This window comes from Crinia signifera, chromosome 3 (genome assembly GCF_055691185.1).
Source record: "Crinia signifera chromosome 3, ASM5569118v1, whole genome shotgun sequence".
Classification (NCBI taxonomy): Eukaryota; Metazoa; Chordata; class Amphibia; order Anura; family Myobatrachidae; genus Crinia; species Crinia signifera.
In genome coordinates, this window is record NC_139219.1 from 325,064,369 (window position 1) to 325,086,088 (window position 21,720).

The 21,720-nt window shown below is 45.7% G+C and overlaps 1 protein-coding gene across 2 annotated transcripts in view; it reads right to left on the reverse strand.

The window, feature by feature from the left end:
• NCOA1 (nuclear receptor coactivator 1) overlaps nt 1-21,720 on the reverse strand; it is a 261,684-nt gene that overhangs the window by 196,569 nt on the left and 43,395 nt on the right. The window contains exon 2 of one of the 2 annotated variants that reach the window (XM_083178822.1): nt 5,592-5,765. The exons of the other annotated variant lie outside the window; for it this stretch is intronic. The gene's annotated coding sequence lies outside the window, so the exon portion shown is untranslated. The remainder of the gene's footprint in view (nt 1-5,591; nt 5,766-21,720) is intronic. 2 annotated transcript variants of the gene reach the window in all.

Here is a 21,720-nt window from a genome sequence, read left to right on the forward strand (position 1 = left end):
AGGGGTTTAGCTTCCAAGTACTGGCACCCCTGGAGGGCATCAGGTCCAAAACTATCACCATGGGGGAATGATCCGATATCCCTCTCTGTAAATAGTCAACTAGATTGGTTTTGTGTATAAGGTCTGGAGAGATCAGCGTAAGATCTATTCTGGAAAAAGAGCGATGGCCAGCAGAGTAGCAGGAGAACTGCTTCTGATGTGGATGTCTAAGTCGCCAAATGTCTATTAAGTTAAGTTCGTTGATCAGTTTAGCAAATGGAGTGGGAGAGGGAATAGGTGAGGGGGTGGGATTAGTTGCGCCCGTCCATCTGTCAAGGGTATTATCTAAAATATTATTGAAGTCCCCAATACAGACAGTCGGTACAGACGGGAAAGAAGCCAGGAAGGATACTGCCCTTCTAAGTACGTCGTTGCTATATGGGGGGGGAACGTAGATGGCAAGTATGTTGAGGAGAACGTGATTAACGTGAGCCCTCAGAAAAACATATCTGCCGTGTTGATCTATTTGGTGATGCGTGAGGTGAAAGCCTATGGTTTTTTTAATTAGAATCGCCACCCCCCTAGCGTTGTTAGAAAAGGTGGAATGGAACATGTGGCCCACCCAAGGTTTCTTAAGTGACATAGTTCTTGTGCCAACCAGGTGAGTCTCTGAAAGACATGCTATATCCGCCCTATTCTTTTTAATCTCTGCGAGGACCAGGGAGCGCTTAACACGGTCATTGAGACCACGGACATTCCAGCCGAGTATGCGGAGCCCCGCTAGATTATGGGTAAGAGCCATAGTTGGAGCCGATAGAGAGGGGCGTAGAGATGGATAGAGGTAGATCAGATGCGAGAGAGGAGATTACATAAGGAAGGAGGACACACATGGGGACATGAAATCTGTTCCCTGTTGAGGTGAGAACCGGGAGCAGCAGCCAGCGGGGAATTGACTCTACGCTAGTACAGTAGGTAAGTTCGCACTTTATAGTATAGTCGTTCCTGTCGAAAAACACAGTCAGTACCAGATTTACCCTGAACAAAAACATAAATAGAGAATAAAAAAGAAAAACCCACAACATTACCCCCCACCCGGTATACCTATCTAACATTAGATATACTTTGGATCCCGAACAACCAAACAAACGAAAGAAGGGGTTACCCAACTATAGCTAAACCTTATATACCTAGAGGTATAGACCAGTAATCACCTATAGACAGATAACTATTTCCCAGCATTGAGCTCCATTCAAAAAAACACATTTCCTGCAGAACAAATTGTACATATGCACTGCAACCTGAAAAAAACGCATGGATTACCCCCGGACCTAAGGGAAATAAACAAGAGAAATAACATTTTGCCAAAGGGCCAAATATCCCACTGGATTCAACAGCAGAACCGTCATGCTCACGTGGGTAGTATCAGGGTGGGCCCCGCGGCCTGCGATCTAGCCATTGTTCAGCCTCCCGAGGGGTGTTGAAGAAGTGGGAGTTGCCGTCGCACACCACCCTCAGCCGTGCCGGGAAGAGCATTGAATACTGGATTTGCTGCTCCCGAAGTTTTCTTTTGATCTGGAGAAATTGGGCTCGAGTTTTTTGAACGTCCGCTGCAAAATCTGGATATGCTGCCACAACTTGGTTGTCGCACTTCAAAGGGCCCTGTAGACGGGCCAGGCGGAGGACAGCGTCTCTGTCCCTATAGTGGAGAAAACGGGCGATAAATGTACGTGGGGGGGCACCCGGTGGGGGAGCCCTAGCAGGGATGCGATGGGCCCTTTCCACAGCAAAGTGCTGGCTGAATTCACCACCAGGAAACAGGTTTAGGAGCCATCCCTCCAGAAACTTCTCTGGGGAGGATCCCTCCGCCCGCTCAGGAAGGCCAACAAAACGGACGTTGTTCCGGCGCAGGCGCCCCTCCATATCTGACAATTTAGATTTGACCTCTGACATCTGGGTGGTAAGGTCGGCAACTGCGGACTTAAGAGGATTAGTTGTGTCCTCCAGGTCGGATATACGGTGTTCCGCCTCTCCCACTCTCTCTCTTATTTTTTGCATATCGTGTCGGAGCAGGGAAATATCCGATCGCACCTGGCCGATCTCACCAGTGACTCTCTGTTCGGACGCCGTTATAGCTAAGAGGATCTGTTGAGTAGACTGAATTGAGCTTTCAGCGTCAGGTGCGTCGACCTCTGACTGAGGGGGCGAAGGGGAGGGAGAGGTCTGGGAGGACTGCGTGGAAGATGAAGGCTGGGATCCGCGTGCAAACCTCTCCAGCTTAGCTGCAGCAGATGCTGCATTCGTTTTCCCCATGTTGAAAGGCCTTGTCCTTCACCAGGGCGAATCCTGGGCCTGGTGTGAGTTGCAGGAGGGACCAAGGGCAGGGAGACCAGCTTAGGAGTAGCTTCAGAGAGTCCCAGGCTACAAGGAGATGCTGATATGCTGAGGGGGGGAGGGGGAGCCGTTCTGGGTCTATGAGCTGGCTGCAGGGCACCTGCAGGGAGAGCCCTGATGTGGGCAGTACAGTAAGGATAAAGTGTGCTGGTAATATGAAGTGGAGGCCTGAGGCAGGGGGGGAGGCTGGCAGCGGGCTCAGCAGCCGGGTCTCAGCGCGCTCACCCCGCTATCTGGTCCAGGGGTCCCGTGCGCGGTGTGCAGGCAGGCGATCACAGCCTGTGGGGGATCGCTGCCTCCCGCTGGATGGTCGGGTGGAAGGCGCGAGTGCCCCGCGTCCAGCCAGCCGCTCCAGTCACACGTGAGCGGGGGGACGGGTGCCGGAGTCCTGCTCGGCGCCGCGCAACGGAGCTCACCTTCCGTGCCGGGTGCTGCTACAGTGGGGGGTCGGGTGACGGCCGGACCGTACGGGAGCCGCACAAGCCAGCCAGCCCACGCTCCCAGGTCCCCAAGATGGCGGCGGGTCCTCTTCAGCCCCGGATCGTGCCCAGGTCTCCGCAGCGGTCCAGGGGCAGGTACGTGGATGATTCAGCCCGTACACGGACGGCTGGCAGCAGGGGAGGTTAAGGCAGGTTGTAGGCAGGTGCTGTTGCAGATTTTGTTGCAGGAATAAGGATTTTTCCGACGGATGGACGGGGAGCTCAGAGAGTCTGCTACCTCTCACATGCTCGACCAAGCCACGCCCCCCATTACTTCCATATATCTTCCCCAAGGTTCTGTATTGAATGAATTCTATTTTAAAAATCACAGTGAAGCTCTGGAAATCTACCTGCACAGACACCGCGGTAACCCATGACGTTGCACAGAGGGCCACATTCAGGGCATAGGTTGCTAAGCAAACAGTATACGGCGAGCTGCATTTTTACCTCTGTAACCAGTTCTGCAGGTTTTCCGGAGGAGTGTGTATAGCCCTAGATCTGGAAAGTACAAAGTTATGATCTGAATGCATCTGATAAGCAGGACGCACGTTATTCTACTTGTAGTGTTAACAAAACAATAAATAGTAACTTGCAGCTACGTGACAGCGGCTCATTTCACTTATTCAGGTTCTTATATTCCCTCCAGGGATCTGATAGGGGCAGAGCAGCAGAAAACGATGCAGGGGATCCGAGTGTCTGCAGCGGGCGCACGGTGTCTCCGGACCATAAAGTCCCGTACACACTAGGAGTTAGAATGAGCGATTTGGCGCTTCTGAGCGATAGCGTTCATTATATCACCCAGGTGGAAGCCTCCAATGCAGATAGCCTCGTCGTCTGTGCGATGAGGGAGCTTATCGTTAACAAGGGCTGTGCTGCAGCGGTGACACTAGTGTATAACATTACAGTCACAGCGGTGACACTATTTAATATAACAGCCTGCAGTAAGTGATGGCACTAGTGCACAGGTTGTCAAACTCGGTCCTCAGGACCCCACACAGTGCATGTTTTGAAGGTCTCCTCACAGAATCACAAGTTAAATAATTAGCTCCACCTGGTACTGTTAAAATGTGTCAATGATTTATGAACGCACCTGTGCACCTGGTGGGTGACCTGAAAAAGGTGAACTGTGTGGGGCCCCGAGGACCGAGTTTGAGAACCCCTGCAACAGTGTATTATATAACAACTTCCTGATTGGTGGATAGCTACAGCCATCCACCAATAGCATGCACCCAATGTCTGGCTGCTGGCTGGAAGACAGGAAGAGAATGCTGCACTCCGATTGGTGGATAGCTCCAGCAATTCCACCAATCAGCATGCTGGCAGTATTCACTGTCAGGCTACAGGCTGGAATAGAGGTAGAGAGTGCTGCCTGGCCGCTCTGACTGTGTCACCACCAACCACCCAGGTGGCACAGGCCCACAAACCAGAAGAGTATTTATGGGAACAGCTGACATTCCGCTGATTATTTTTATTAACCATAAACTAATAAGCACCAAGCAAACACAGGATAGGCGGAGATTACCCTGCTCGCTGCTTCATGCCTATATCACAAGCACTGGTCGTAATATTGTAACATGTGGACGACTTCATTACCATCCCAGGGGGCCATACACACGCAGATTTATCTTTAAATCTGTTTGGTTGGAACAAAAACCTGGTAATTGATGAGAGCAAATGACAGTTGACCATTTGCTTGGAAATGCTGGAAAACTGATAAACTGTCACTCATCCATAACCATGTTTTTGTTCCAACCAGCCAGATCTGAAGATAAATCTTACTAGTGTATGGGCACGGCTTGGAAATGCTGCGCAATGCCATCTCCGATCAAAGCTTTTCTATGAGCTGCATGTGCAAACTATGCGCACAAACATGTTGGCGGGTATGCGCCAAGTGCCATGGATGACGCACGTGGCGATTGGGGCGGCATCAATGAGCACGGCTACATCCGTATATGGTGCCACAAAGTACCGAGATGGAAAGAGTAAAGGTGGCCATACACATACAGATCGATTGTCAGATTGGGCTGGTTGGAACAAAAACCTGGTAATATCTGAGAGACAGTTTGGCAGTTTTCCAGCAATTCAAAGCAAATGGTCAACTGTCATCTGCTGTCATCCATTACCAGGACTTTGTTCCAACCAGCCAGATCAGACAATCGATCTGTAGATGTATGGCCGCCTTAAGTCAGTTTACAGTTTATCTAGCGCAGCCAATAAAATGACTGCATGGTTGCTAGGGGTAATGTATCCACTTAAAAATGAAGAGGTGATGTTGGCCATAGCAACCACTGAGATTCTATCTATCATTTCCCCATTGACAAATAAATTTAGCACAAAATACGAGGAGATTGGAGCGCGCAGCGCGCAAATGATCCCCAAATCTCGCCGCCGTGCTGCTCAAATGTAATTACAATCCGAGCCTGCGTAAAACACAATTTGTTTTGGTGGTTTTGTAATTTATTTATTGTGTAGCTGGGTCATATTTCCGATGCAGAGAAGCGATAAAAGTCCAATCACGTTCCCCGCAGAGAAACAATAACCAGCCTGATATATTACAATCCCATCACCGTATTTTATTTCCTATCAAAGCAAAATGTTAAATGATTACGTTTTTGTTTTTTTCCCCTTCTGGCGTCGCAGGGCGCGGATGCTTTGCTCAATAATCACACTCCCAACCTTCTTTTTTGTTGTTGTTGCCCCCCCTGCACAACTTCCCAGAAGCCTACAGATCTGGAGACGTACCTCTAGCGCCGTGGAACTGACGCTGGTTTCATGGGAACGAGTCTGGTCGGGTAATTAACTTGCAGGGAGGAGGTGAGACCGTACAGCGGCAGGATGGAGGAGGCTCATTGATCTCCTATTGACAGGCTCTAATAGAAATCCTGTGGCAGGAGGTAGTGCATCAATTACGGAGATCTGTGGGAGGAAATGAGGAGAAATAGGATGAGCCGCGCTTTTCTCGTTATATAAAAAGAGCCCAATTAAATGAAACAATTAAACGTGCCGAGAGGGCACAAGCTGGGGTACGAGGGGCTCCCCGGATGAATGCAGCACTGATAACACAACGGAAGGCTCAGAATGATGTATTAGTGCAATGTAGCGCATATGTTTCCATGCTAACCACACACATGATCTGCAAGACCCTTGTGGGGGCTCTGAGGTGACCTGTAAAACTTTAAAGGATTTCTCCCCTTAATCAGCACAGTGTCCGGATGCTGAGTCTGACTACAACTGGGTCAAGGAAAGTTTGAAAAGGAGGGGGTGCCATTTTGGGTGAAGAGTCATGTGACCGGAGGGATTGGAGCCACCTCTGTGACACTGAGGCCCCCCTTTCAAATTTCCTGTGACTGAATAATTGTCAAATGAAGGGATCAGAAACATTCGCATGGGACCGGTGATGTTCCTTAATGACCGCTCTGGACTCGTGAAAAACGTATCTGTCGCCACTGAGGAAATGTATCCGGATGGCCATCAATACATTGACCCCATATTGTCGACATGCACTACTATGTTGACACTGACAAAAGGTCGATACAAGCAAAAAAAAACGATACAGCTATGTTCGACTCATGAAACGGTCAAAATAAGTTTTTCACAATTTTTTTTATGCTTTATGATCCACGGCTACAACTGGAAGCGGTAAAGTGTGTGAGCGGGGATTTATTTTCTGATGAATCCACATATTGCAATGTGCACAAGAATCAGTGGCGTAACTACTGTAAGGTAGCCCCAGCTGCCGCTTGGGGGAGCAAGCCGCAGCGGGGTCTTTGTGGGCGCTGGCACCCCCTCGATGCACTGACATGCTGCTGCCTGCCACTGCCCACTGGTTGAGCACAGGAAATGAGCCAGCCGCAGCGTGGGTGCTGCCATGGCAGAGATGATAAATCGGGGGGATTCAATTGACTATACACAGAGCTGGCTATTGGCTACTGTGTACAGGATGGGCGGGCGGATGGGCGTGCTAGGGCGGCCTGGGATGCGCCAGAGCCAAAGGAAGCAGCAGTGTCTGCTGGTCTCTCTTCCTCTCTCCTGCTTCAGCTTCTCCGTTATGCGTGTGATGTCATCACGACGCACGCTGGGGCAACATGCTGGAGTGGAGCCTGGGGGGGGATTGAGCGCCACAAACATTTTGGCAGGGGAGAGCAAAATTTATAGTTACGCCACTGACAACAATAATGACGTCTTCCACCATGTAAACTTTCCATGTGATAAGTGTGATAAGTTACCATCACATCAAAAGTATTCCATGGAAAAAGATTGTCAACTGATGGCAGTCCCAATGGCAGGAATGGGACTGTGCCAGCCTGATCCATATACTGTGCATCTACTGTGCCAGCCTGATGCATGTACTGCACCACTACTGTGCCAGCCTGATGCATGTACTGCACCACTACTGTGCCAGCCTGATGCATGCACTGTGACAGCCTGATGCATGTACTGCACCACTACTGTGCCAGCCTGATGCATGCACTGTGCCAGCCTGACAAATGTACTGTACCTCTACTGTGCCAGCCTGATGCATGTACTGCGCCACTACTGTGACAGCCTGATGCATGTACTGTGCCAGCCTGATCCATATACTGTGCATCTACTGTGCCAGCCTGATCCATATACTGTGCATCTACTGTGCCAGCCTGATCCATATACTGTGCATCTACTGTGCCAGCCTGATGCATGTACTGCGCCTCTACTGTGCCAGCCTGACAAATGTACTGTGCCAGCCTGATGCATGTACTGTGCCTGTATTATGCCAGCTTGATCCATATACTGTGCCAGCCTGATGCATGTACTGCGCCTCTACTGTGCCAGCCTGATGCATGTACTGTGCCTCTATTATGCCAGCCTGATCCATATACTGTGCCAGCCTGACGCATGTATTATGCCTCTACTGTGCCAGCCTGATGCATGTACTGTGCCAGCCTGACAAATGTACTGTGCCTCTACTGTGCCAGCCTGATGCATGTACTGTGCCTCTATTATGCCAGCCTGATCCATATACTGTGCCAGCCTGACGCATGTATTATGCCTCTACTGTGCCAGCCTGACGCATGTACTGTGCCAGCCTGACGCATGTACTGTGCCAGCCTGATCTACTGTGCCTCTACTGTGCCAGCCTGACAAATGTATTGTGCCAGCTCTATGCATGTACTGTGCCAGCCAGCCAAATGTAGTGTGACAGCCTGATGCATGTACTGTGCAAGTCTGATGCATGTGTTGTGCCTCTACTGTGCCAGCCTGATCCATATATATTGTGCCAGCCTGATTAAAATACTGTGCCATACTGATGGATGTACTGTGCCTCTATTGTGCCAGCCTGACGCATGTACGGTGCCTCTATTATGCCAGCCTGATGGATGTACTGTGCCTCTATTGTGCCAGCCTGACGCATGTACTGTGCCTCTATTATGCCAGCCTGATTCAATAATGTGCCTCTATTGTGCCAGCCTGATGCATGTAGTGTCTCTACTGTGCCAGCCTGATCCATATACTGTACATCTACTGTGCCAGCCTGATCCATATACTTTACATCTACTGTGCCAGCCTGAAGGCCTCATGATGCAATGTTCTGCCCCATATGGGGTATGAAACAGAGACAAAGTATTGGCTTGATTATGCCAATCGTTGTCATGGCGATGTATAGGATGGTGATGATGCTAATTATTATTATTATAATTTCAGTCTCATGCCCCTTACAGGCAGTTGTACACCACTGCAGGAGTCTGGGAGACCTTTATTTTGGAAGTCTCCCAGCTTCTCCAGGAGAGTAGTGAGCTATGCATGAGTAATCTTCCAGCAGGGCCCTCCGCCCTCCAAGTCTGTCTGTTATTACCCAGTTTGTTTTATTTCTATCTACTATTGTAAAGCGCAATGGAATCTGCTGCGCTATATAAGACGATTTAACGGAATCTGCTGCGCTATATAAGACACTGAAACGGATACTGCTGCGCTATATAAGACACTGTAACAGAATCTGCTGCGCTATATAAGACACTGTAACGGAACCTGCTGCGCTATATAAGGCACTGTAACGGAATCTGCTGCGCTATATAAGACTCTGTAACGGAATCTGCTGCGCTATATAAGACACTGTAACGGAATCTTCTGCGCTATATAAGACACTGTAACGGAATCTGCTGCACTATATAAGACGCTGTAACGGAATCTGCTGCGCTATATAAGACACTGAAACGGATACTGCTGCGCTATATAAGACACTGTAACAGAATCTGCTGCGCTATATAAGACACTGTAACGGAACCTGCTGCGCTATATAAGGCACTGTAACGGAATCTGCTGCGCTATATAAGACTCTGTAACGGAATCTGCTGCGCTATATAAGACACTGTAACGGAATCTTCTGCGCTATATAAGACACTGTAACATAATCTGCTGCTATATAAGACACTATAACAGAATCTGCTGCGCTATATAAGACACTATAACATAATCTGTTGCTATATAAGACACTATAACATAATCTGCTGCTATATAAGACACTGTAACGTAATCTGCTGCGCTATATAAGACACTGTAACGGAATCTGCTGCGCTATATAAGACGCTGTAACGGAATCTGCTGCGCTATATAAGACGCTGTAACGGAATCTGCTGCGCTATATAAGACACTGTAACGGAATCTGCTGTGCTATATAAGACACTGTAACGGAATCTGCTGCGCTATATAAGACCCTGTAACGGAAGCTGCTACACTATATAAGACACTTTAACGGAATCTGCTGCGCTATATAAGACCCTGTAACGGAAGCTGCTACACTATATAAGACACTGTAACGGAATCTGCTGCGCTATATAAGACACTGTAACGGAACCTGCTGCGCTATATAAGACACTGTAACGGAACCTGCTGCGCTATATAAGACACTGTATCGGAATCTGCTGCGCTATATAAGAAATTGTAACGGAATCTGCTGCACTATATAAGACAATGTAACGGAATCTGCTGCGCTATATCAGACACTGTAACGGAATCTGCTGCGCTATATAAGACCCTGTAACGGAATCTGCTGCGCTATACAAGACTCTGTAACGGAATCTGCTGCGCTATATAAGACAATGTAACGGGATCTGCTGCGCTATATCAGACACTGTAACGGAATCTGCTGCGCTATATAAGACACTGTAACGGAATCTGCTGCGCTATATAAGACGCTGTAACGGAATCTGCTGCACTATATAAGACAATGTAACGGGATCTGCTGCGCTATATCAGACACTGTAACGGAATCTGCTGCGCTATATAAGACACTGTAACGGAATCTGCTGCGCTATATAAGACGCTGTAACGGAATCTGCTGCCCTATATAAGACGCTGTAATGGAATCTGCTGCAATATATAAGACACTGTAAATAAATACATAAATAAGTGTGCCCTTCAGGCGTCACATTGATCTGTCTCTGATGGACATTTCCAGGTGGTACATTTCCATTTCCAGTGGCGATCCGGCAACTGTGATATACATGGCAGCTATAACTACACAGAGCTGGCTGCTTCTGCCCGGACTGAGGAACCCGTTATCAGCTGCAGTTATAGGGGAAGCACAAGGCCGATAGTAAATACAGAGAATTACCTCACAGCTGCCAGGGTTGTTCTCTGTTTTCCCTCACTGCTGTCCACACTTGGCTCTGAGGCCGGTGTCGGGCAAATGCTGGAGGAAATGACTCTGACATGCTGCTGACGGGTACGATGGTCGGGAGAATAGCTTATCTGGAGGACATGTTACACTCTCACTGTGCAGGCCCCAGAAAACCTCATCAATAACATCATGAGAAACAGCAGGAGTCTCTCACAAGCCAAAGGCATTACCCAGCGCTCACAGGGCCTGATTCATATGCCATGGTGGGTCTGTACAGCGAGGGGCCCGTTATGTACATGTGCAGAACGGTCTTGTGATGTCGCACGCAGCCCCGTCAGCGGCAGTATGACTGACAGGCTGATGCATTTAGGGGCAGCACTATTTTGACAGCGTCGTGTGATACAGACTTCCTGGGCACCGGTGTACAGATCCTACGTGTGTATCTGCCTACAGCTGCGATCATGTAGGTAGAGAAACATGGCGCTATTTATCAAAATAATGAATGTGTGGCCAGTGCTATGCTTTCGTCAATGTACTATGTATTGTATGGCGGTCACTGTGATTCTATATGTATTGTATGGCGGTCACTGTGATTCTATATGTATTGTATGGCGGTCACTGTGATTCTATATGTATTGTATGGCGGTCACTGTGATTCTATATGTATTGTATGGTGGTCACTGTGATTCTATATGTACTGTATGGCGGTCACTGTGATTCTATTTGTATTGTATGGCGGTCACTGTGATTCTATATGTATTGTATGGCGGTCACTGTGATTCTATATGTATTGTATGGCGGTCACTGTGATTCTATATGTATTGTATGGCGGTCACTGTGATTCTATATGTATTGTATGGCGGTCACTGTGATTCTATATGTATTGTATGGCGGTCACTGTGATTCTATATGTATTGTATGGCGGTCACTGTGATTCTATATGTATTGTATGGCGGTCACTGTGATTCGATATGTACTGTATGGCGGTCACTGTGATTCTATATGTATTGTATGGTGGTCACTGTGATTCTATATGTATTGTATGGCGGTAACTGTGCTTCTATATGTATTGCATGGCGGTCACTGTGATTCTATATGTACTGTATGGAGGTCAATGTGATTCTATATGTATTGTATGGCGGTCACTGTGATTCTATATGTACTGTATGGAGGTCACTGTGATTCTATATGTATTGTATGGCGGTCACTGTGATTCTATATGTATTGTATGGCGGTCACTGTGATTCTATATGTATTGTATGGTGGTAACTGTGCTTCTATATGTATTGTATGGTGGTCACTGTGATTCTATATGTATTGTATGGCGGTCACTGTGATTCTATATGTATTGTATGGTGGTAACTGTTCTTCTATATATATTGCATGGCGGTCACTGTGCTTCTATATGTACTGTATGGAGGTCACTGTGATTCTATATGTATTGTATGGCGGTAACTGTGCTTCTATATGTATTTTATGGCGGTCACTGTGATTCTATATGTATTGTATGGCGGTCACTGTGCTTCTATATGTACTGTATGGAGGTCACTGTTATTCTATATGTATTGCATGGCGGTCACTGTGATTCTATATGTATTGTATGGTGGTCACTGTGATTCTATATGTATTGTATGGAGGTCACTGTGATTCTATATGTACTGTATGGAGGTCACTGTGATTCTATATGTATTGTATGGCGGTCACTGTGATTCTATATGTATTGTATGGCGGTCACTGTGATTCTATATGTACTGTATGGAGGTCACTGTGATTCTATATGTATTGTATGGCGGTCACTGTGATTCTATATGTATTGTATGGCGGTCACTGTGATTCTATATGTATTGTATGGTGGTAACTGTGCTTCTATATGTATTGTATGGTGGTCACTGTGATTCTATATGTATTGTATGGTGGTCATTGTGACTATGGGCGGGATGCTATATAGCAGAAATGCGGTAAAAACCCCGTTTTCGGGGTTTCTACCGCATTTCTATATGCTATATGGCGCCTCCGCAGTGTCAGCGCTGCGGAGGGAATCGCCAGCTAAAGCTGGCGAATCCCTGCAGAAGCCTATGGGCTTCTTACCGCAGCGCTGTTTGAGGGATCCGTCACGGATCCCTCCCAGCGTGCCCTGCGGCCGGCGCCGGGGTCTGCGCATGCGCAGATGGACTCCCGGGTCACAGACCCGGAAGTCCAGTGCCGGCACCGCATCGCAAGGGACAGCTCTTACCGCAAGAGCTGTCCCTTGCATGAATAACGGCATATGTTATAGCATATGCCGTTATTAAAAATGCGATGTCCGGCGAAGGGGGGCCGCGGATGTTATAACATCCCGCCCTATATATGTATTGTATGGCCGTCACTGTGATTCTATATGTATTGTATGGCGGTAACTGTGCTTCTATATGTATTGCATGGCGGTCACTGTGATTCTATATGTACTGTATGGAGGTCACTGTGATTCTATATGTACTGTATGGAGGTCACTGTGATTCTATATGTATTGTATGGCGGTCACTGTGATTCTATATGTATTGTATGGAGGTCACTGTGATTCTATATGTATTGTATGGTGGTCACTGTGATTCTATATGTATTGTATGGTATGGTGGTCACTGTGATTCTATATGTATTGTATGGCGGTCACTGTGATTCTATATGTACTGTATGGCGGTCACTGTGATTCTATATGTATTGTATGGAGGTCACTGTGATTCTATATGTATTGTATGGCGGTCACTGTGATTCTATATGTATTGTATGGTGGTCACTGTGATTCTATATGTATTGTATGGCGGTCACTGTGATTCTATATGTATTGTATGGCGGTCACTGTGATTCTATATGTATTGTATGGTGGTCACTGTGATTCTATATGTATTGTATGGTGGTAACTGTTCTTCTATATATATTGCATGGCGGTCACTGTGATTCTATATGTATTGTATGGCGGTCACTGTGATTCTATATGTACTGTATGGAGGTCACTGTGATTCTATATGTATTGTATGGCGGTAACTGTGCTTCTATATGTATTGCATGGCGGTCACTGTGATTCTATATGTATTGTATGGTGGTCACTGTGATTCTATATGTATTGTATGGAGGTCACTGTGATTCTATATGTACTGTATGGAGGTCACTGTGATTCTATATGTATTGTATGGAGGTCACTGTGATTCTATATGTATTGTATGGCGGTCACTGTGATTCTATATGTACTGTATGGAGGTCACTGTGATTCTATATGTATTGTATGGCGGTCACTGTGATTCTATATGTATTGTATGGTGGTCACTGTGATTCTATATGTATTGTATGGTGGTAACTGTGCTTCTATATGTATTGTATGGTGGTCACTGTGATTCTATATGTATTGTATGGCGGTCACTGTGATTCTATATGTATTGTATGGTGGTCATTGTGACTATATATGTATTGTATGGCCGTCACTGTGATTCTATATGTATTGTATGGAGGTCACTGTGATTCTATATGTATTGTATGGCGGTAACTGTGCTTCTATATGTATTGCATGGCGGTCACTGTGATTCTATATGTACTGTATGGAGGTCACTGTGATTCTATATGTACTGTATGGAGGTCACTGTGATTCTATATGTATTGTATGGCGGTCACTGTGATTCTATATGTATTGTATGGAGGTCACTGTGATTCTATATGTATTGTATGGTGGTCACTGTGATTCTATATGTATTGTATGGTATGGTGGTCACTGTGATTCTATATGTATTGTATGGCGGTCACTGTGATTCTATATGTACTGTATGGCGGTCACTGTGATTCTATATGTATTGTATGGAGGTCACTGTGATTCTATATGTACTGTATGGTGGTCACTGTGATTCTATATGTATTGTATGGCGGTCACTGTGATTCTATATGTATTGTATGGTGGTCACTGTGATTCTATATGTACTGTATGGAGGTCACTGTGATTCTATATGTACTGTATGGAGGTCACTGTGATTCTATATGTACTGTATGGAGGTCACTGTGATTCTATATGTATTGTATGGCGGTCACTGTGATTCTATATGTATTGTATGGCGGTCACTGTGATTCTATATGTACTGTATGGAGGTCACTGTGATTCTATATGTATTGTATGGCGGTCACTGTGATTCTATATGTATTGTATGGCGGTCACTGTGATTCTATATGTATTGTATGGTGGTAACTGTGCTTCTATATGTATTGTATGGTGGTCACTGTGATTCTATATGTATTGTATGGCGGTCACTGTGATTCTATATGTATTGTATGGTGGTCATTGTGACTATATATGTATTGTATGGCCGTGACTGTGATTCTATATGTATTGTATGGAGGTCACTGTGATTCTATATGTATTGTATGGCGGTAACTGTGCTTCTATATGTATTGCATGGCGGTCACTGTGATTCTATATGTACTGTATGGAGGTCACTGTGATTCTATATGTACTGTATGGAGGTCACTGTGATTCTATATGTATTGTATGGCGGTCACTGTGATTCTATATGTATTGTATGGAGGTCACTGTGATTCTATATGTATTGTATGGTGGTCACTGTGATTCTATATGTATTGTATGGTATGGTGGTCACTGTGATTCTATATGTATTGTATGGCGGTCACTGTGATTCTATATGTACTGTATGGCGGTCACTGTGATTCTATATGTATTGTATGGAGGTCACTGTGATTCTATATGTACTGTATGGTGGTCACTGTGATTCTATATGTATTGTATGGCGGTCACTGTGATTCTATATGTATTGTATGGTGGTCACTGTGATTCTATATGTACTGTATGGAGGTCACTGTGATTCTATATGTACTGTATGGAGGTCACTGTGATTCTATATGTACTGTATGGAGGTCACTGTGATTCTATATGTATTGTATGGCGGTCACTGTGATTCTATATGTATTGTATGGCGGTCACTGTGATTCTATATTTATTGTATGGCGGTCACTGTGATTCTATATGTATTGTATGGTGGTCACTGTGATTCTATATGTATTGTATGGTGGTCACTGTGATTCTATATGTATTGTATGGCGGTCACTGTGATTCTATATTTATTGTATGGCGGTCACTGTGATTCTATATGTATTGTATGGTGGTCACTGTGATTCTATATGTACTGTATGGCGGTCACTGTGATTCTATATGTATTGTATGGCGGCCACTGTGATTCTATATGTATTGTATGGCGGTCACTGTGATTCTATATGTATTGTATGGCGGTCACTGTGATTCTATATGTATTGTATGGCGGTCACTGTGATTCTATATGTATTGTATGGCGGTCACTGTGATTCTATATGTATTGTATGGCGGTCACTGTGATTCTATATGTATTGTATGGCGGTCACTGTGATTCTATATGTATTGTATGGCGGTCACTGTGATTCTATATGTATTGTATGGTGGTCATTGTGACTCTATATGTATTGTATGGTGGTCACTGTGATTCTATATGTATTGTATTGCGGTCACTGTGATTCTATATGTATTGTATGGCGGTCACTGTGATTCTATATGTATTGTATGGTGGTTACTGTGATTCTATATGTATTGTATGGCCTGTGATTCTATATGTATTGTATGGCAGTCACTGTGATTCTATATGTATTGTATGGTGGTCACTGTGATTCTATATGTATAGTATGGCGGTCACTGTGATTCTATATGTATTGTATGGCGGTCATTGTGATTCTATATGTATTGTATGGTGGTTACTGTGATTCTATATGTATTGTATGGCAGTCACTGTGATTCTATATGTATTGTATGGTGGTCACTGTGATTCTATATGTATAGTATGGCGGTCACTGTGATTCTATATGTATTGTATGGCGGTCACTGTGATTCTATATGTATTGTATGGTGGTCACTGTGATTCTATATGTATTGTATGGCGGTCACTGTGATTCTATATGTATTGTATGGTGGTTACTGTGATTCTATATGTATTGTATGGCAGTCACTGTGATTCTATATGTATTGTATGGTGGTCACTGTGATTCTATATGTATAGTATGGCGGTCACTGTGATTCTATATGTATTGTATGGCGGTCATTGTGATTCTATATGTATTGTATGGTGGTCACTGTGATTCTATATGTATTGTATTGCGGTCTCTGTGATTCTATATGTATTGTATGGTGGTCAATTTACTAAGAGTACGAATACGATATTTCGTATTCGTATTCTTAATACGAATGAATTCGAATGCATACGGCTGTTTCAGCGGTAAGCAAATTCGTGTTCCGGAGGGTAATTTACAAAGCAGTCAAATACGACTGCTTTGTAACCCTCCGATGTCGTATTCATTCATATTAGCGGCCAATCAGATCCTTGCAAGCTGCAATGTGTAAAAAAAAATAGAAAATTAAATAAATACATTTAAAAAACAGCGTGGGGTCCCCCCCACAGCTGTAACCAGCACCAGGCTGAAATAGCCGGGATGGTAATATAAAAATCAGGAAACTGGCCAAATACGGGTTCCTCGATTTTTTAAAACTAGCCGCAGGCTCCAGGGCCGGTTCCGAAAATACGGATTCTACAAAATGAGTAGGGGTCCCCCGTATTTTAAGAACCAGCCCCAGGCCCAACCAGCCAGCAGGATAACCCTACCGACCAGTCAGCCTAGCCAGGGGTCCTGGGGGAGTGGGGACCCCCCCAAAAAAGAGGCCCCCCCCCTCCAGGATTTACCTGACCAGGTTGAAGCCTGGTGCTGTCCCCGGTGACCCTGGGCTGTGGTCACCGGGCTGATTAAGTGTAAAAAAAATAGAATAAACCATTGGGTTTTGCTGTGGAACTATGAGTCCCAGCAAGCCTGGAACGCATACTGGGACTTAGAGAATCACAGGTCCCAGCATGCGGCCCATTAATGGGCTTGCTGTGACTTTTAGTTCCACAGCAAATCCAATAGTTAAATAAAATCACACTGACACATAAGTAAAATAAAACTTTAATACATACATAGCCCATACATACTGATACTTACCTATATTGAGCCCGTAGGTAGCCCTCGGTCTTGGTCCGGTGTCCTGGTCCTGGTCGGCGTCCTGGTCCGGGGTCCGAAGAAATCCATGGGGGACCTGTGGAAGCAAATTATACTTAAAAGTCTCCTCCAGCGAAGATCTGTCCTCTTCTAGGGCGGGATGTATTAACATACATCGCCGCCCTTCGCACTGCAGCCGCCGCGATGCTGCCGCATATGTACTAACATATGCGGCCAGCATCGGGTTGCGGTGACGGAGACCCCCGCGATACCTGTGATGTGGGCTGCGGGGGTCTCCGTCACCTCCCGGCGGCTGCCAGCGTCCCCCTGCGTCTCCTCCTCCCCCCTGAAGCCGGATGTCCTCCCGGCTGTCACACCAGGGGGAGGAGGAGATTTTGGAGGACGGGCGGGGGGGCGAAAGAAGCCCATAGGCTTCTATAGGGTATCGCCACCAAGGGGGTGGCGATACCCAGCCTTGCGAAAACAGGGCGGACGGGGATTGATACATAGGAAAATGCTGTAAAACGGGGGTTTTACGGCATTTTCCCTTTAGTAAATCTCGCCCCTATCCTGAAGTAGTCCAGGTCTTCAGAAAACCTTCAGCGTCTCTCCTATTAGTTCGCGACAGGGTACCGGGACACTCGCGTTTTTTTTTTTCTGAAGACCTGGACTACTTCAGGATCAAAGAGGACAGATCTTCGCCGGAGGAGACTTGTATTTTCACTGTGATTCTATATGTATTGTATGGCGGTCACTGTGATTCTATATGTATTGCATGGCGGTCACTGTGATTCTATATGTATTGTATGGTGGTCAATGTGATTCTATATGTATTGTATGGCGGTCACTGTGATTCTATATGTATTGCATGGCGGTCACTGTGATTCTATATGTATTGTATGGTGGTCACTGTGATTCTATATGTATTGTATGGCGGTCACTGTGATTCTGTATGTATTGTATGGTGGTCATTGTGACTCTATATGTATTGTATATGTATTGTATGGTGGTCATTGTGACTCTATATGTATTGTATGGTGGTCATTATGACTCTATCTGTATTGTATGGCGGTCACTGTGATTCTATATGTATTGTATGGTGGTCATTCTGACTCTATATGTATTGTATGGTGGTCATTGTGACTCTATATGTACTGTATGGTGGTCATTGTGACTCTATATGTATTGTATGGTGGTCACTGTGATTCTATATGTATTGTATGGTGGTCAATGTGATTCTATATGTATTGTATGGTGGTCACTGTGACTCTATATGTATTGTATGGTGGTCACTGTGATCCTCTCGGTATTATATGGCAGCCACTGATTCTTTTGGTATTATATGGCGGTCACTGTTATTTTCTCTGGATTATATGGCGGCCGCTGCGATGCTTTATGTATTGTACTATGGTCACTGCAATGCTCTCAGTATATGTTGGTCACTGTGATCCTTTGTGTATTATATGGTGGTCCCTGCGATAATACAATGCTCTACGTACTGTATAGCAGTCAGTATTGTATGGTGGTCATCGTGATGCTCTCTGTAGTGTGTGGTGTGATGCTATCTGTATTACATGGAGGTAACTGTATGGTCAGTATGATGCGCTATGTATACTGTATATAGTGGTCACTGTGATGCTGTCAGTACTATGTAGCGGTCCCTTTGATGTTATGGATAGAGGGTGATTACAACTACAGTCTACAGAGGGGGGAAGGAGTAGCACTTAGCTAAAGCTTTGCCCCAAGCTCAGCGCCACCCCTGCCTGAAACATCGCATCGTGGGACCTCCGCACGTCTTCACCGCAACACAGATATTTTGCTGCAGACGCAGGGTGACACTATACAGGTGAGATGCCCTGACAATGAATTCCATGACATCTGCAGCCGGTATACGTATGTGACCGTATAGAGGAACGATTGATTTCTGCATCACATTATGCAAATGAAGCATTGTTTTGGTTCTAATGGATTCAGTAAACCACTACTCTTCTTGTTGGGTTATCATGTGCCAAGGCCGAGGGGAATCATCAACCACTCTACAGTAATTTATTCCCAGCGCTCTATTATCTGACGCTCCTCATTCATTAGACAATACATTAACTATTTCCCCATGTGTACAAGAATGATGTCAATGTGAACCACAACTGCAGACTGCTGGATTTCGGGGAGCTATTCCTGTCTGCTGGGTGTGTAAAGCCAGCCACCTACGTTTCGGGACAGGACTGTCCTGAAGACTGAGTTGTCCTCCCGAAACAGGTGTGGTATGCGACTCCGACAGTCGGGATCCCGACAGTCATTATCCCGACTACCCGGAGTCAGACAGCATGGCGAGCGCAAAAAAGCCCCTTGCGGGCACGGTGGCTCGTTACGCGAGCCACCTATTGTATTCTCCCTCTATGGGGGTCGTGGACCCCCACAAGGGAAAATAGCGGGTGGCCGTCGGGCACCCGACTGTCGGCGTTTTGAGATCCCGACGTCAAGTAAATGACTGTCGGGATCCCGACTGTCGGGAACCCGTCCGGCACCCCCCGAAACGTCACGTCAACAAAACCAGGTGTCTTCTTACTGAGTTGATAGTCCCGGAATCCAAGAGGGAACATGAGGAGAGAGGGCCCTGCTCGTGAGAGCTTACATTCTAAAGGGGAGGGGCAGACAGGAAGGAGTGACACAGAAGGGGTAGAAGTGAGCATAAAACAAAATGTGTTCCACCCCCACCCCAAGAATATAATTTCTAGGCCCCCATGAAAAACTAAAGGAAACGGTCCCTCGCTCATTCTAGAAGGCGCTGCCCGCCCCCCACACTGCTCCTCACCGCCCTGCAGCTCCCCATTTTTTTTTTACTTGTGATGAATCACATGCACATCAAGTGCCAAATTGTATGTAAGCCTCCCGGGGAGCTGCCGGATGGCTCGCAGGAGAATTGGGTCCGACTTGTCCCTAGGACAAGTCGGCCTAATGTATGGGGGCCCTGTACAGCATTGGATCCTCAGTGAGTCATTATCTGGAGAGGAGTGTGACTCACAATGTTATCTACTGTACATCTATAATGACTCTTACAAAGTTTATTACACTCTAGAAAAGTGGGCTCATTCAGGTGCAACAAATTCCTCAAATGTTTCTCGGAGATGGATGAAGCTTGTTGCCGCGAGTGAACTATATCTCTTTCTCTCTCTCTCACAGAGGCAACTAGCTTTCGAAGCTATTGCTTCGAGCGGGCTTACTAATATATATATATGCTGGATGAGATGAAGTCCTGGTCTTTATTACGGAGCAGCTCACAGCAGACCAGGTAGACCGCATAGGCCAGGACGGTTACAGCATTGCAGCATACAGATGTCACAGCACAGTACAAACTCCTCAGTATGTTCCAATGGTCCCTACCATAGCCCACACCTCGGCCTATCACCTATTCCACCATCAGAAGCCATGACCTCCTGCTCTGGAAACACTCATATCAGGAGAGCACAGGTGCTGCTAATCAGCCCACATCAGTTCCGAGAACTGGACTGGATCTAATTTCCCTTTTGCTGCTGCTCTAAAACCTGGTCTGGATTTTCCACATTATCCTCATGTGGAAATATGCTGTATCTGACACAATAAAAAAAAAAAAAAAAAATTATATATATATATATATATATATATATATATATATATATATACACACACACATAGACATATATATTCTGTATGTATTATGTCTATCGGTTATCCAAGGACAGTCCTGATTTTTATCACCTGTAATATAATTTGCTTTCCCAGAATTGGATCCCCGGTGCATTGAGATTAATAGGAGTTCTTGGAATCACAGTATAACTGCATTTGGCACCTATTAGGAAGCATGCTCTCCGGTGGGTGTACACAATGGCTCTCACTGCTGATCCTATGTCGGAGACATGTAACTGCTAGATGTTTTTTTTAAGGCAATCGATCAAGCAACGTAATTGTTTGCTTATGCAACTGCTTGCCTGCAAAGGCTTACGCTTACTGTGACATAACACTCATTAGGCAATTCTGAGGTAAATTTACTGAAGCTTTTTAAAAATAAAAAAGTGATGTTGCCCGTAGCAACATTCGCATGAGCCACAAGTTATAAAAATGACTGTAAACTAGTTAAAAGTACATCAAAATGACGGCTCTTGCAATGTACTTTCGCTTTGAGCTGCGACAGGTTTTTACTTTCACTTTGAGCTGTGACCGTTTATCTGCTCCTACCTCCAATCAATGTCTTCACAACTCTCTCTCCATATCCAGCAA